Here is an 11305-nt window from a genome sequence, read left to right as displayed (position 1 = left end):
AACTCTCACCCTGAGAACCATGACCTTTTTTTAAAATGATAAATGCCTTTCAGTATACTTGGATTTCTTTGTAATACTATGTATTTTATCTTATACATTGAAAAACATTATTATGAGAAGCCCATAGGCTTTACCAAATGGCCAAAAAGATGTAGGACACAAAAAATAGATTAAGCTCTACTCTAAATTATGTCTAACATGTGATCTGATAATTTTGTAATCACTTTATAAATATCATGTTTCAAATATGACTATATATGAATCTCCTCTCATATGCACAATTGAAGAAATATTAATAGTAAATGAGTCAATTAAAACATTTACTATATAGGAATTTCTGTAAAGGATGTCCAGACTCTAAGTTCCAAGCTACTGAAGCAAGTTTCCTTTAACAAGATGATCTGTCTTCAAGTCAGTTTTGTTTTGACAACTGAAGGCAATGATTTCATCAAGTCCAACAAAAAAGTTTACATTTTGATCCCTAAATGCATTCTAGTATTGGCTATCTACCAAAAAAGGGAAGTATAAAAAGGAATTATTTCAATAAAACATTTTTTTTAATTTATAACATAGCTAAGCCTTCTGAAAAAGAGTGAAATGGGATGTCAGAAAGACTTGGTGCTGAAGCTGGTAAGAGGATGAAGTGGCTGTTGTTTGTCCTTCATTCTCAAAGAGGACCATGACTTTGGGAGGTGATGTCACAACTCACAGTGAATTAGATTTAAGTGACGGAGGGCTGTGCAAAGTCACCAGCCTCACTCTCTCCTTCAGAGACATCTGGATCCAGTGACAAGATATACATCAGAATGATTGAAGATGGCCCTGGATGTTTGAAGCAATCAAGGTTAAGTGATTTCCCCATGGTTACAAAGCTAGTGTCAAGTGTCTGAGGCTGGATTTGAACTCAAGTCCTTCTAACTCCAAGGCCAGTGCTCTATCCACTGTGCCACCCAGCTATCCCTGGATGAAATGGCATAAAAACTGTGAAAAGACAAAAAAAAGAAACTGTGAAAAAAATTAGGGATTCAAATCTGAGCTAACCAAGTCCCAGTTAGTAGAATAGTAAGTAGGATTTTTGTCCAGAAAAGCTCAAAAAATTCAGGTCAGATCATTTAGACCAATTTCCAACATTGTCACAGAATCAGAAGATGTGAAAGCTATCAGGGAAATTGAAAAGCACCTAGTCCAACTTTCTCATTTTGTAGATAATAGTGATATAACAACAACAAACAACAACAACAATAATAATATTAGCAACAAAAATAATAAACATTTATATAGTGATTTAAAGGTTTTTATTGATATCTTTTGTTTTTACATCTTCAAAGTTTCTATATCCTCCCCCCTCCCACGATCCAGTGACCCTTCTCTTCTAAAAAAGAATTTTTAAAAAAAGAAACAAAAGAAGTTCTTCAAAATAAATCAACATATCAACCAAGTCTAACAACATATGGAATATTTTAATCTCTTAGCCCCTCATGCCTGCCAACCTTGGTTATTTTAATTACCCAGCATTTAGTTTCATTTTTTTGTTATAGGCATCTTTTCCTGTTTCTTCTGTTTTACATCTGTCTATATGTCCTTTCATGACACTGTAAGATTTACAGAGTGCTTTTTCCTTACATTAACTTACATGATCTTGATGATAACATTCTTGTAGTCCCCTCCCTGCTCTCCTCCTGACACCCTAGAGTTAGACACCATGCTTGAACTGCTTTCTCACTTGGGATATTCCCTGAGCATTAGTGACTTTCTCAACGTGGAATATCCCTCCACAATACTGGCTCCCTTCTCCTCCATTTTGGGATGGACTCAAGCAAAACATTCTTCATTCCTCTGCCCCTCCCCCTACCCTAATGCTCTGATTTTCAAGTCCCTTCTATGTGTTACCTTTTACCATTAGAAGTCTTTCCTAACTCTAAGATTCTGGAATTCTGTGATAAACACTTCTAAAAAGAACCTGATCTTAGGGAAAGTATCAAAAAAGAAGAAACTTCTCTCTCTTGGAGAGCTATTCATTTCTAAGTTAATAAAGGATAAATGGGTCTTCTCTGAAGATTATTTTAAGGCACAGAACTTTAAATGGTGCCAGTAATTTGAAGCCCAGTATGAACTCTCATATTATTTTCTTATACGTGTATTTCTACAGCAACAAGTTGTATAATTTAAACTTTTATTTAATAGTTTTATTTTTCTCTGTGATGTCTGAATAGCCCAGCCCACAGATATCACGGATCCTATTACTGTATCTTTAAAAGAGAATAGAATCTTGTGAAAGAACAAGTTTAATTGGCATTCTGGGAACTGTTAACCATCATGGCTGAGAGAGAAGACATGAGGAGAGACTGATGACAGAGAAAAGAACTTCTTTTGCTGAGAGATTGAATGAGTTATCATCAAGGAGAAAGAGTTGGAAGAAATCTATCCTGAGAGAATGAATTTATTTCTTATGCTGTGGAGAAGGTATCTTGAAGAGAATTCTCAAGAGATATTGACTGCCATCCTGAGAACTGAAAGGTAGGATTTTGTTCCTAGGGTTGAGGACAAGCCAGTAATTGTACTCAATGGTAAGAAGTGGTTCTAATTGTGATCTTTCTCACAGTGATACATTTTTGAAAAATTTAAATATGTCTTGTATTGTTTGCTACATTGTGAATAAATTGTATAACCAATAAGGTTCTTGTTTGTTTAAACATATGAAACTGGGTGGAGCAAGGGGAGGGAGGATGGGAGTCACAGTTTGCTGAGAAAGAAGAGAAAGGGATGTGAAAGCTTATGAGGAAAGAGATTTCTCTCATTTAAAAAAATAAATGCAGGTAGAGGTTTGGAGTATATTCTTTATTATCAAGGAATCTAGGATGAGAATAAATATGTTGATGCATCAAGTAAGAGACTGAAGGATGTAATTTGGATATGTTATTCAAACAAGTTAGTCTGCCTATATGCACCTAACTTATGTTATATATAGGGGGGGAAAGAACAATTACCTACATCTAGACTAATTCTATCTTTTCTGTACTGCTGAGACTAGCATAACCATTTGCTCTATATAACTTAATCCAAGTACCACCTCCTCAAAGCTACCAAAACTGCACACCCAGTGTCTAAAAAGAAATATTATGTTTTTATGAGGCTCTTTTTGCAAGTTCAAACTTATTAACTGATAAAAAATGTTTTACCTTCCAAAAAAATACTTGCTTTTACATATTGGAAATAGGAGCCAAACTGACAGATTAATTTATGCTAAAATATCAATGGATTATGTGTCTGGTAGAGGACTTTTTCACATTAAAAGTCCATGTGTACCATCAATGAAACAAAGTTTAACATGAAAGGTGATTTAAATTTGTTTTTGTTTTTGTTTTTTTGTAACCAGAGAGACATCTTCAATACAGATTGTAATTAGAGATTGATATTATTTTCCTGCTATAATAGATGTCCTCCATAGTGTTAAACCCTAGTGAGAAGAATGTATTCATGTCCCTAATTTTCATTGCCTAATCAATGCGATTCCAAGGCCCAATGCATAGTAAATGGTTAGCAGAACACTGAAAGGGTCAGAGGCATAGAACATTTCATTACAGGCCCTAATTGGAACAAGATATCTTTCCTGTCCCCATTTGTTTTTGTCCAGCTTCAACTTTGTGAAAATTAAAATTAAGACTAATATTGTTTGTCTGAAAAGTGTACCCCCTAAGTGGACTTACTCTGACTTGGTTCCCAGATAGCTGTTAATGGTGATTGAAGGTGAGAAACAACAGAGATTAAATCCTCCCAAGAACAAGAAGAGAGACACCTATTCACCCTGGACTTATCAACTATAATGAATGATCCAGCATGGTGCCTGACATGACCTTAAGTAAAGGACTGCAACAGACTCAGCTCAGCAACATTTCTTCCAATTAATTCACTGAGCAGCATGGGGCAAAGCCAAGTAGTATATTTTTCATCTCATTTCTTGGTGTCAGGCCAAAACCAAAACAAAACAAAGCAAAAATAAAACTATTTATTTGTCCAGCTGGCTGCATCTCAGTCTGAAGCAATACTGTGTTAAGTGAATGAGATTTGCAGATACAATCAATGCTTCCCATTTCTCTAAGAGGATGTGGTACCAAACTGGACTTGTGATTGAAAAACCTGAAGTATGTGAAAAGGACCCATCTTTAAAGAGCTGTCTCCTTTTGAATTCATTTGAAATCATTTCTCAGACACTAAGATAACAATAAAGAGAAAGTCAGAGCAAAATAGTACCTGTACCTTCTACCTGTGGAGGATGTTTTGATTCTGTTACTGGCCTACACCATTTGGAGAGAGAGAAAGAAAACAAGTTCATGGGATTATAGCTCTAAAGGTGGAAGGGACATTAGAGGTAATCTAAGCCAATTGCTTCACTTTAGAGATGAACAAACTGAGGCCAAAAGGGATTAAGTTGCTTGCCAAAGCTCACACAGGTAGCAAACATCACAGGTGGTTTTTTTAAATCAGGTCCTCTTGATTATAGAGTCATTCCTCTTTCCCCTGTCTCACACTGACAGATCAGAGGAGCTCCAACTTTCCCAATAAACTCTACAAACCCCAGGAAACAAGTATTTCCAATAGTTCCTTTGGTATCATAGCTTTAGAGATATAAAGGACCTCAGAGGTCACTTCATCCAACCTCATTATTTTATAGATGAGGTTGAGCAATGTTAAATCATTGGCCCACATTACATGGGGAGCAAATACCAAATACTGGATTTTTTTGTAGACCAGGTTCTCTGATTCCAGAGTTAGGGATGACTTAAATGAGTTCAAAGGCAGACTCAAGGTGAACCCAGAAGCCAAATGGGGATCAAATGTGCTCATAGAGTGCTCGCTTCGGCAGCACATATACTAAAATTGGAACGATACAGAGAAGATTAGCATGGCCCCTGCGCAAGGATGACACGCAAATTCGTGAAGCGTTCCATATTTTTTTTTGTGCAATTGTTTGCATAATAACTTTAGGGATTGAGTGTGGGTCTTGTGAATATTTCAGGTAGCATAGATGCTTAATGAACATGACTGTTGTCATGATTAAAAAACGACCACAGATAAGCACAGTCCAGATATTTCCCTTCTTATGATTTCCAGGGAGGTCCTTAATCTTGTGGCATAGTAACTATAATATAATCAGTTCTTCACCCTGATTATGTAACAGTGAAATCCAGTTAAGAAAGTGACCTAAAGAAGATGGCGGAGAGGAAGCAGCAAGCTGCCTGAGCTCTCCTTCTGTTCCCTCAAAACGAACATTAAATCAAGCCTCTGGACGGATTCTGAAACTACAGAACCTGCAAAGAGACAGAGAGACACAGTCCTCCAACCAGAGATAATTTAGAAGACTTCAGGAAAAGGTCGGTCTGACTCGGGCAAAAGGGAGGCCCAGCGCAGGGCAGCAACCCAGCGCCGAGGGGGTCGGGGCAAATCAGCAGGAGCTGCGGGTCACAGCCGAACAACTGAGGCTCCCGGAACCTGGTTCAAAAATCTGGTGGCCAAGAAGGACAGTGGAAAAACTTACCTGTACCGGCCGAGAGGGCCACAAACGGCGGGATCAGACGCCGGGGTCTGGCGCCTGGCTGGCCGAGCACAATCAGACAGGAAGTGCAGGACAGGGGATCTCCACACACCATAAAGGCCTCAGAGTAAAAGCCCGGTCACACAGCACCTATACACCTGCACAAGAAGCCCAAAACAGGGACCCTGGTGCCCCCAGAGCAGACCTCAACTTAAAGAATAAATAAATAAGCTGCAATAATGAGTAAGAAGCAAAAAAGAGCCCTCTCCATTGAGAGCTTCTGTATCAATAGGGAAGAAGCCAACACAAACTCAGATGAGGACAATAGCCTCAAATTGTCTACATCTGAAGCCTCACAAGGGAAGGTGAATTGGTCGCAAGAACAAAAAGCCTTCCTGGAAGAGCTCAAAAAGGATTTTAAAAATCAATTGCAAGAGGTAGAAGAAAAAATGGGGAGAGAAATGAAAGCAACACAAAAAAACTATGAAAAAAGAATCAGCAGCTTAGAAAAGGAAGCTGAAGAAAACAAAGCCTTAAAAAATTCATTTGGCCAAATGGAAAAAAAGCTGCATAATCTCACTGAAGAAAACAATACCTTAAAAAATTCACTTAGCCAAACGGAAAAAAAGGTACATAATCTCACTGAAGAAAACAATACCTTAAAAAATTCACTTAGCCAAATGGAAAAAAAGGTGCATAATCTCACTGAAGAAAACAATGCCTTAAAAATTAAAGTGGGACAGTTGGAAGAAAAGGAATCCATGAGACACCAAGAATCGGTCAAGCAGAATAAAAAAAATGAAAAAATAGAAGAAAATGTGAAATACCTCATTGGAAAGACAACTGATCTGGAAAACAGATCGAGGAGAGACAATTTGAGAATCATTGGACTGCCTGAAAGCCATGACCAGAAAAAGAATCTAGATACCATATTCCAGGAAATTATTAAGGAGAACTGCCCTGATATCATAGAATCAGAGGATAAAATCATCATTGAAAGAATCCATCGATCACCTCCTGAAAGAGACCCCAAAAGGAAAACTCCAAGGAATATTGTAGCCAAATTCCAGAATTATCAGGTGAAGGAGAAAATACTCCAAGCAGCCAGAAAGAAGCAATTTAAATATCATGGAGCCACAGTCAGGATTGCTCAGGACCTGGCAGCTTCAACATTAAAGGACCGCAAGGCTTGGAATATGATATTCCGGAAGGCAAAGGAGATTGGATTGCAGCCGAGAATCTATTACCCAGCAAAAATGTGCATTTTCTTTCAGGGGAAAAGATGGACATTTAATGACATTGGGGACTTTCAATCTTTCCTGGTGAAAAGACCAGAACTGAATAGAAAATTTGATCTCAACATACAAGACTCAAGAGAAGTTTAAAAAGGTAAACAGAGGGGGAAAAAAAAAGTTACCCTATTAGGTTAAACTGTTTATATCCCTACACAGGAAGATAATACTCATAACTCTTAAGAACTGTAAATGTATTTGGGCAGAGAGAAGGACTTTATATAGAGGGGATAAATATAAATTGTCTTTGATGTGATGATACAAAAGAATTAAGGGGATAAAAAGGGAGTCTATGGGGAGGAGAGGAAAGGGGAGGTGGAATGGGATGAATTATATCATATGAAGAGGTGGAAAAAAACCTATTATAATAGAGGGAAAGAAAGGAGGGGGGAACATGGTTTCAACCCTATTCTCATTAGATTTGACTCAAAGAGGGAATAACATATACGTTCATTGGGATAAAGAAACTTAACTCACTCTTTAGGGAAACAAAAGGGGAAGGGAAAGGGGGGGACTGAGAAGGGAGGACAAAAGCAAGGGAGAAAAGGGTAAAGAAAAGAGAGGGGGGTGATAAAAAGGGAGGGCAGATTGGGGGAGGCAGGGGTAAGAAGGAAAACGTCGGTGAGGAGGAATAGGGTGAAAGAAGGGGGGAAAAGTACAAAGGGGGTAAATAGAATGGAGGGGAATAGACAGTCAGTAATAATAACGGTGAATGTGAATGGGATGAACTCTGCTATAAAACGGAAGCGAATTGCAGAGTGGATTAAAAACCAGAATCCTACAATATGCTGTTTACAAGAAACACATTTGAAGCAGAGAGATACACACAGAGTAAAGGTAAAAGGCTGGAGCAGAATATATTATGCCTCAGCTAAAGTAAAAAAGGCAGGGGTAGCAATCCTTATCTCAGACAAAGTGCAGGCAAAAATAGATCTCATTAAAAGAGATAAGGAAGGAAATTACATCTTACTTAAAGGTACTATAGATAATGAAGTAATATCAATATTGAATATGTATGCGCCAAGTGGTATAGCATCCAAGTTCTTAGAGGAGAAGTTAAATGAGTTACAAGAGGAATTAGATAGTAATACTATACTAGTGGGGGATCTGAATCTCCCCCTCTCAGAATTAGATAAATCTAGCCAAAAAATAAATAAGAAAGAAGTGAAAGAGGTGAATAGATTACTAGAAAAGTTAGACATGATAGATGTCTGGAGAAAATTGAATGGGGATAGAAAGGAATATACCTTTTTCTCAGCAGTACATGGCACATTTTCAAAAATTGACCATGTATTAGGGCACAAAAACATCATAGTCAAATGTAGAAAGGCAGAAATAGTAAATGCATCCTTCTCAGATCATGATGCAATAAAAATTACATGTAAGAAAGAGCCAGGGAAAAGTAGAAAGAAAATCAATTGGAAACTAAATAATTTCATTCTAAAGAATGAATGGGCCAAACAAGAAATCATAGAAACAATCAATAACTTTATCCAAGAGAATGACAATAATGAGACAACATACCAAAATCTATGGGATGCAGCCAAAGCAGTGCTTAGGGGAAAATTTATAGCTCTAAATGCTTACATGAATAAAAAAGAGAAAGAGGAGATTAATGAATTGGGCATGCAACTTAAAAAGCTAGAAAAAGAACAAATTAGAAATCCCCAATTAGACACTAAATTAGAGATCCTGAAAATTAAAGGAGAAATCAATAAGATTGAAAGCAAAAAAACTATAGAACTAATCAATAAAACTAAGAGCTGGTTTTATGAAAAAACCAATAAAATAGATAAAATACTGGTTAATTTGATTAAAAAAAAGAAAGAAGAAAACCAAATTACCAGTATCAAAAATGAAAAGGGTGATGTTACCACCAATGAAGTGGAAATTAAAGCAATAATTAGGAAATATTTTGCCCAACTGTATGCCAATAAATTTGACAATCTAAATGAAATGGATGAATATTTACAAAAATACAAACTGCCCAGGTTAACTGAAGAGGAAATAAAATCCTTAAATAAACCCATATTAGAAAAAGAAATTGAACAAGCTATTAATGAACTCCCTAAGAAAAAATCCCCAGGGCCAGATGGGTTTACGGGTGAATTTTACCAAACATTTAAAGAACAATTAATTCCAATATTATACAAATTATTTGGAAAAATAGGTGAAGAAGGAGTTCTACCAAATTCGTTTTATGACACAAATATGGTGGTGATACCAAAACCAGGCAAAGCAAAAACAGAGAAAGAAAATTATAGACCAATCTCCCTAATGAATATTGATGCTAAAATCTTAAATAAGATATTAGCAAGGAGATTACAGCAAGTGATCACCAGGATAATACACTATGACCAGGTGGGATTTATACCAGGAATGCAGGGCTGGTTCAACATTAGGAAAACTATTAACATAATCAACCACATCAATAAGAAAACCAACCAAAATCATATGATTATCTCAATAGATGCAGAGAAAGCTTTTGACAAAGTACAGCACCCATTCCTAATAAAAACAATAGAGAGTTTAGGAATAGGGGGAGCTTTCCTTAGAATAATAAACAGTATCTACCTAAAGCCATCAGCAAGTATTATATGCAATGGAGATAAATTAGAGGCCTTCCCAATAAGATCAGGGGTGAAACAGGGATGTCCATTATCACCCCTATTATTTAATATTGTCCTAGAAATGTTAGCTTTAGCAATCAGAGAAGAGAAGGGAATTAAAGGAATTAGAATAGGCAAGGAGGAAACAAAACTATCACTCTTTGCAGATGATATGATGGTATACTTAAGGAATCCTCGAGAATCAAGTCAAAAATTACTTGAAACAATTAACAACTTTAGCAAAGTAGCAGGATATAAAATAAATCCACATAAATCATCAGCATTTCTATACATGACCAACAAAGTCCAGCAGCAAGAGATAAAAAGAGAAATTACATTTAAAGTAACGGTAGATAATATAAAATACTTGGGAGTCTACTTGCCAAGACAAACCCAGGAACTCTATGAACACAACTACCAAACACTCTTCACACAAATCAAATCAGATCTAAATAATTGGAAAGATATCAATTGCTCATGGATAGGCAGAGCTAATATAGTAAAAATGACAATACTGCCTAAATTAATTTACTTATTCAGTGCCATACCAATCAGGCTACCTAAAAATTATTTTATACAGCTAGAAAAAATAATAACAAAATTCATCTGGAAAAACAAAAAATCAAGAATATCCAGGGAAATAATGAAAAAAAATTCACAGGAAGGTGGGTTAGCGGTACCAAACCTGGAGCTTTACTATAAAGCGGCAGTCATCAAAACTATCTGGTACTGGCTAAAAAATAGAGTGGTAGATCAATGGAATAGGCTAGGCTCAGGAAATGCAGTAGTAAATGACACTAGTAATGTAGTGTTTGATAAACCCAAAGACTCCAGCTTCTGGGATAGGAACTCAGTATTTGACAAAAACTGCTGGGAAAACTGGAAGATAGTATGGCAGAAATTAGGCTTAGACCAACATCTTACACCTTATACTAAAATAAGGTCAAAATGGATACATGATTTAGACATAAGAGGTGATACCATAGGTAAATTAGGAGAGAAAGGAATAGTGTACCTATCAGATCTTTGGAAAGGAGAATAGTTTTTGACCAAACATGAGATAGAGTATATTATAAAATGCAAAGTGGATGATTTTGATTATATTAAATTAAAAAATTTTTGTACAAACAGAAGCAATGCATCCAAAATTAGAAGGGAGGCAGAAAGCTGGGAAACAATTTTTGAGGCCAGTGCTTCTGATAAAGGCCTCATCTCTAAAATATATAGGGAATTAAACCAAATTTATAAGAATCCAAGTCATTCCCCAATTGAGAAATGGTCAAAGGATATGAACAGGCAGTTTTCTGATGAAGAAACCAAAGCTATCTATTCCCATATGAAAAAATGCTCTAAATCTCTAATGATTAGAGAGATGCAAATTAAAACAACTCTGAGGTACCACCTGACACCTATCAGATTGGCTAAAATGACAAAAAAGGAAGATAATAAATGTTGGAGAGGCTGTGGGAAAATTGGAACACTAATGCATTGTTGGTGGAGCTGTGAGCTAATCCAACCATTCTGGAGAGCAATTTGGAATTATGCCCAAAGGGCGATAAAGCTGTGCATACCCTTTGACCCAGCAATCCCACTTTTAGGTCTTTTGCCCAAAGAAATCATGGAAGGGGGAAAGGGACCCACATGTACAAAAATATTTATAGCTGCTCTTTACGTGGTAGCAAGGAATTGGAAGTTGAGGGGGTGCCCATCAATTGGGGAATGGCTGGACAAGTTGTGGTATATGAATACAATGGAATACTATTGTGCTGTAAGAAATGATGAGCAGGAAGAGTTCAGAGAAACCTGGAGGGTCTTACGTGAGCTGATGATGAGTGAGATGAGCAGAACCAGAAGAACATTGTACACAGTAT

General features: G+C 36.7%; 1 non-coding gene across 1 annotated transcript; it reads left to right on the top strand.

Moving 5' to 3' along the window:
* The first annotated feature begins 4848 nt into the window (after nt 1–4848).
* On the top strand, nt 4849–4955 carry LOC122752036. The gene has a single exon (XR_006355841.1). It is a non-coding gene; the product is annotated as a U6 spliceosomal RNA (small nuclear RNA).
* The last annotated feature ends 6350 nt before the right edge of the window (nt 4956–11305 follow it).

The sequence above is a fragment of the Dromiciops gliroides genome, chromosome 3, assembly GCF_019393635.1.
Source record: "Dromiciops gliroides isolate mDroGli1 chromosome 3, mDroGli1.pri, whole genome shotgun sequence".
Classification (NCBI taxonomy): domain Eukaryota; kingdom Metazoa; phylum Chordata; class Mammalia; order Microbiotheria; family Microbiotheriidae; genus Dromiciops; species Dromiciops gliroides.
The sequence above is the reverse complement of the archived record's forward strand: the minus strand, read 5'-3'. Positions and strand labels throughout refer to the sequence as shown.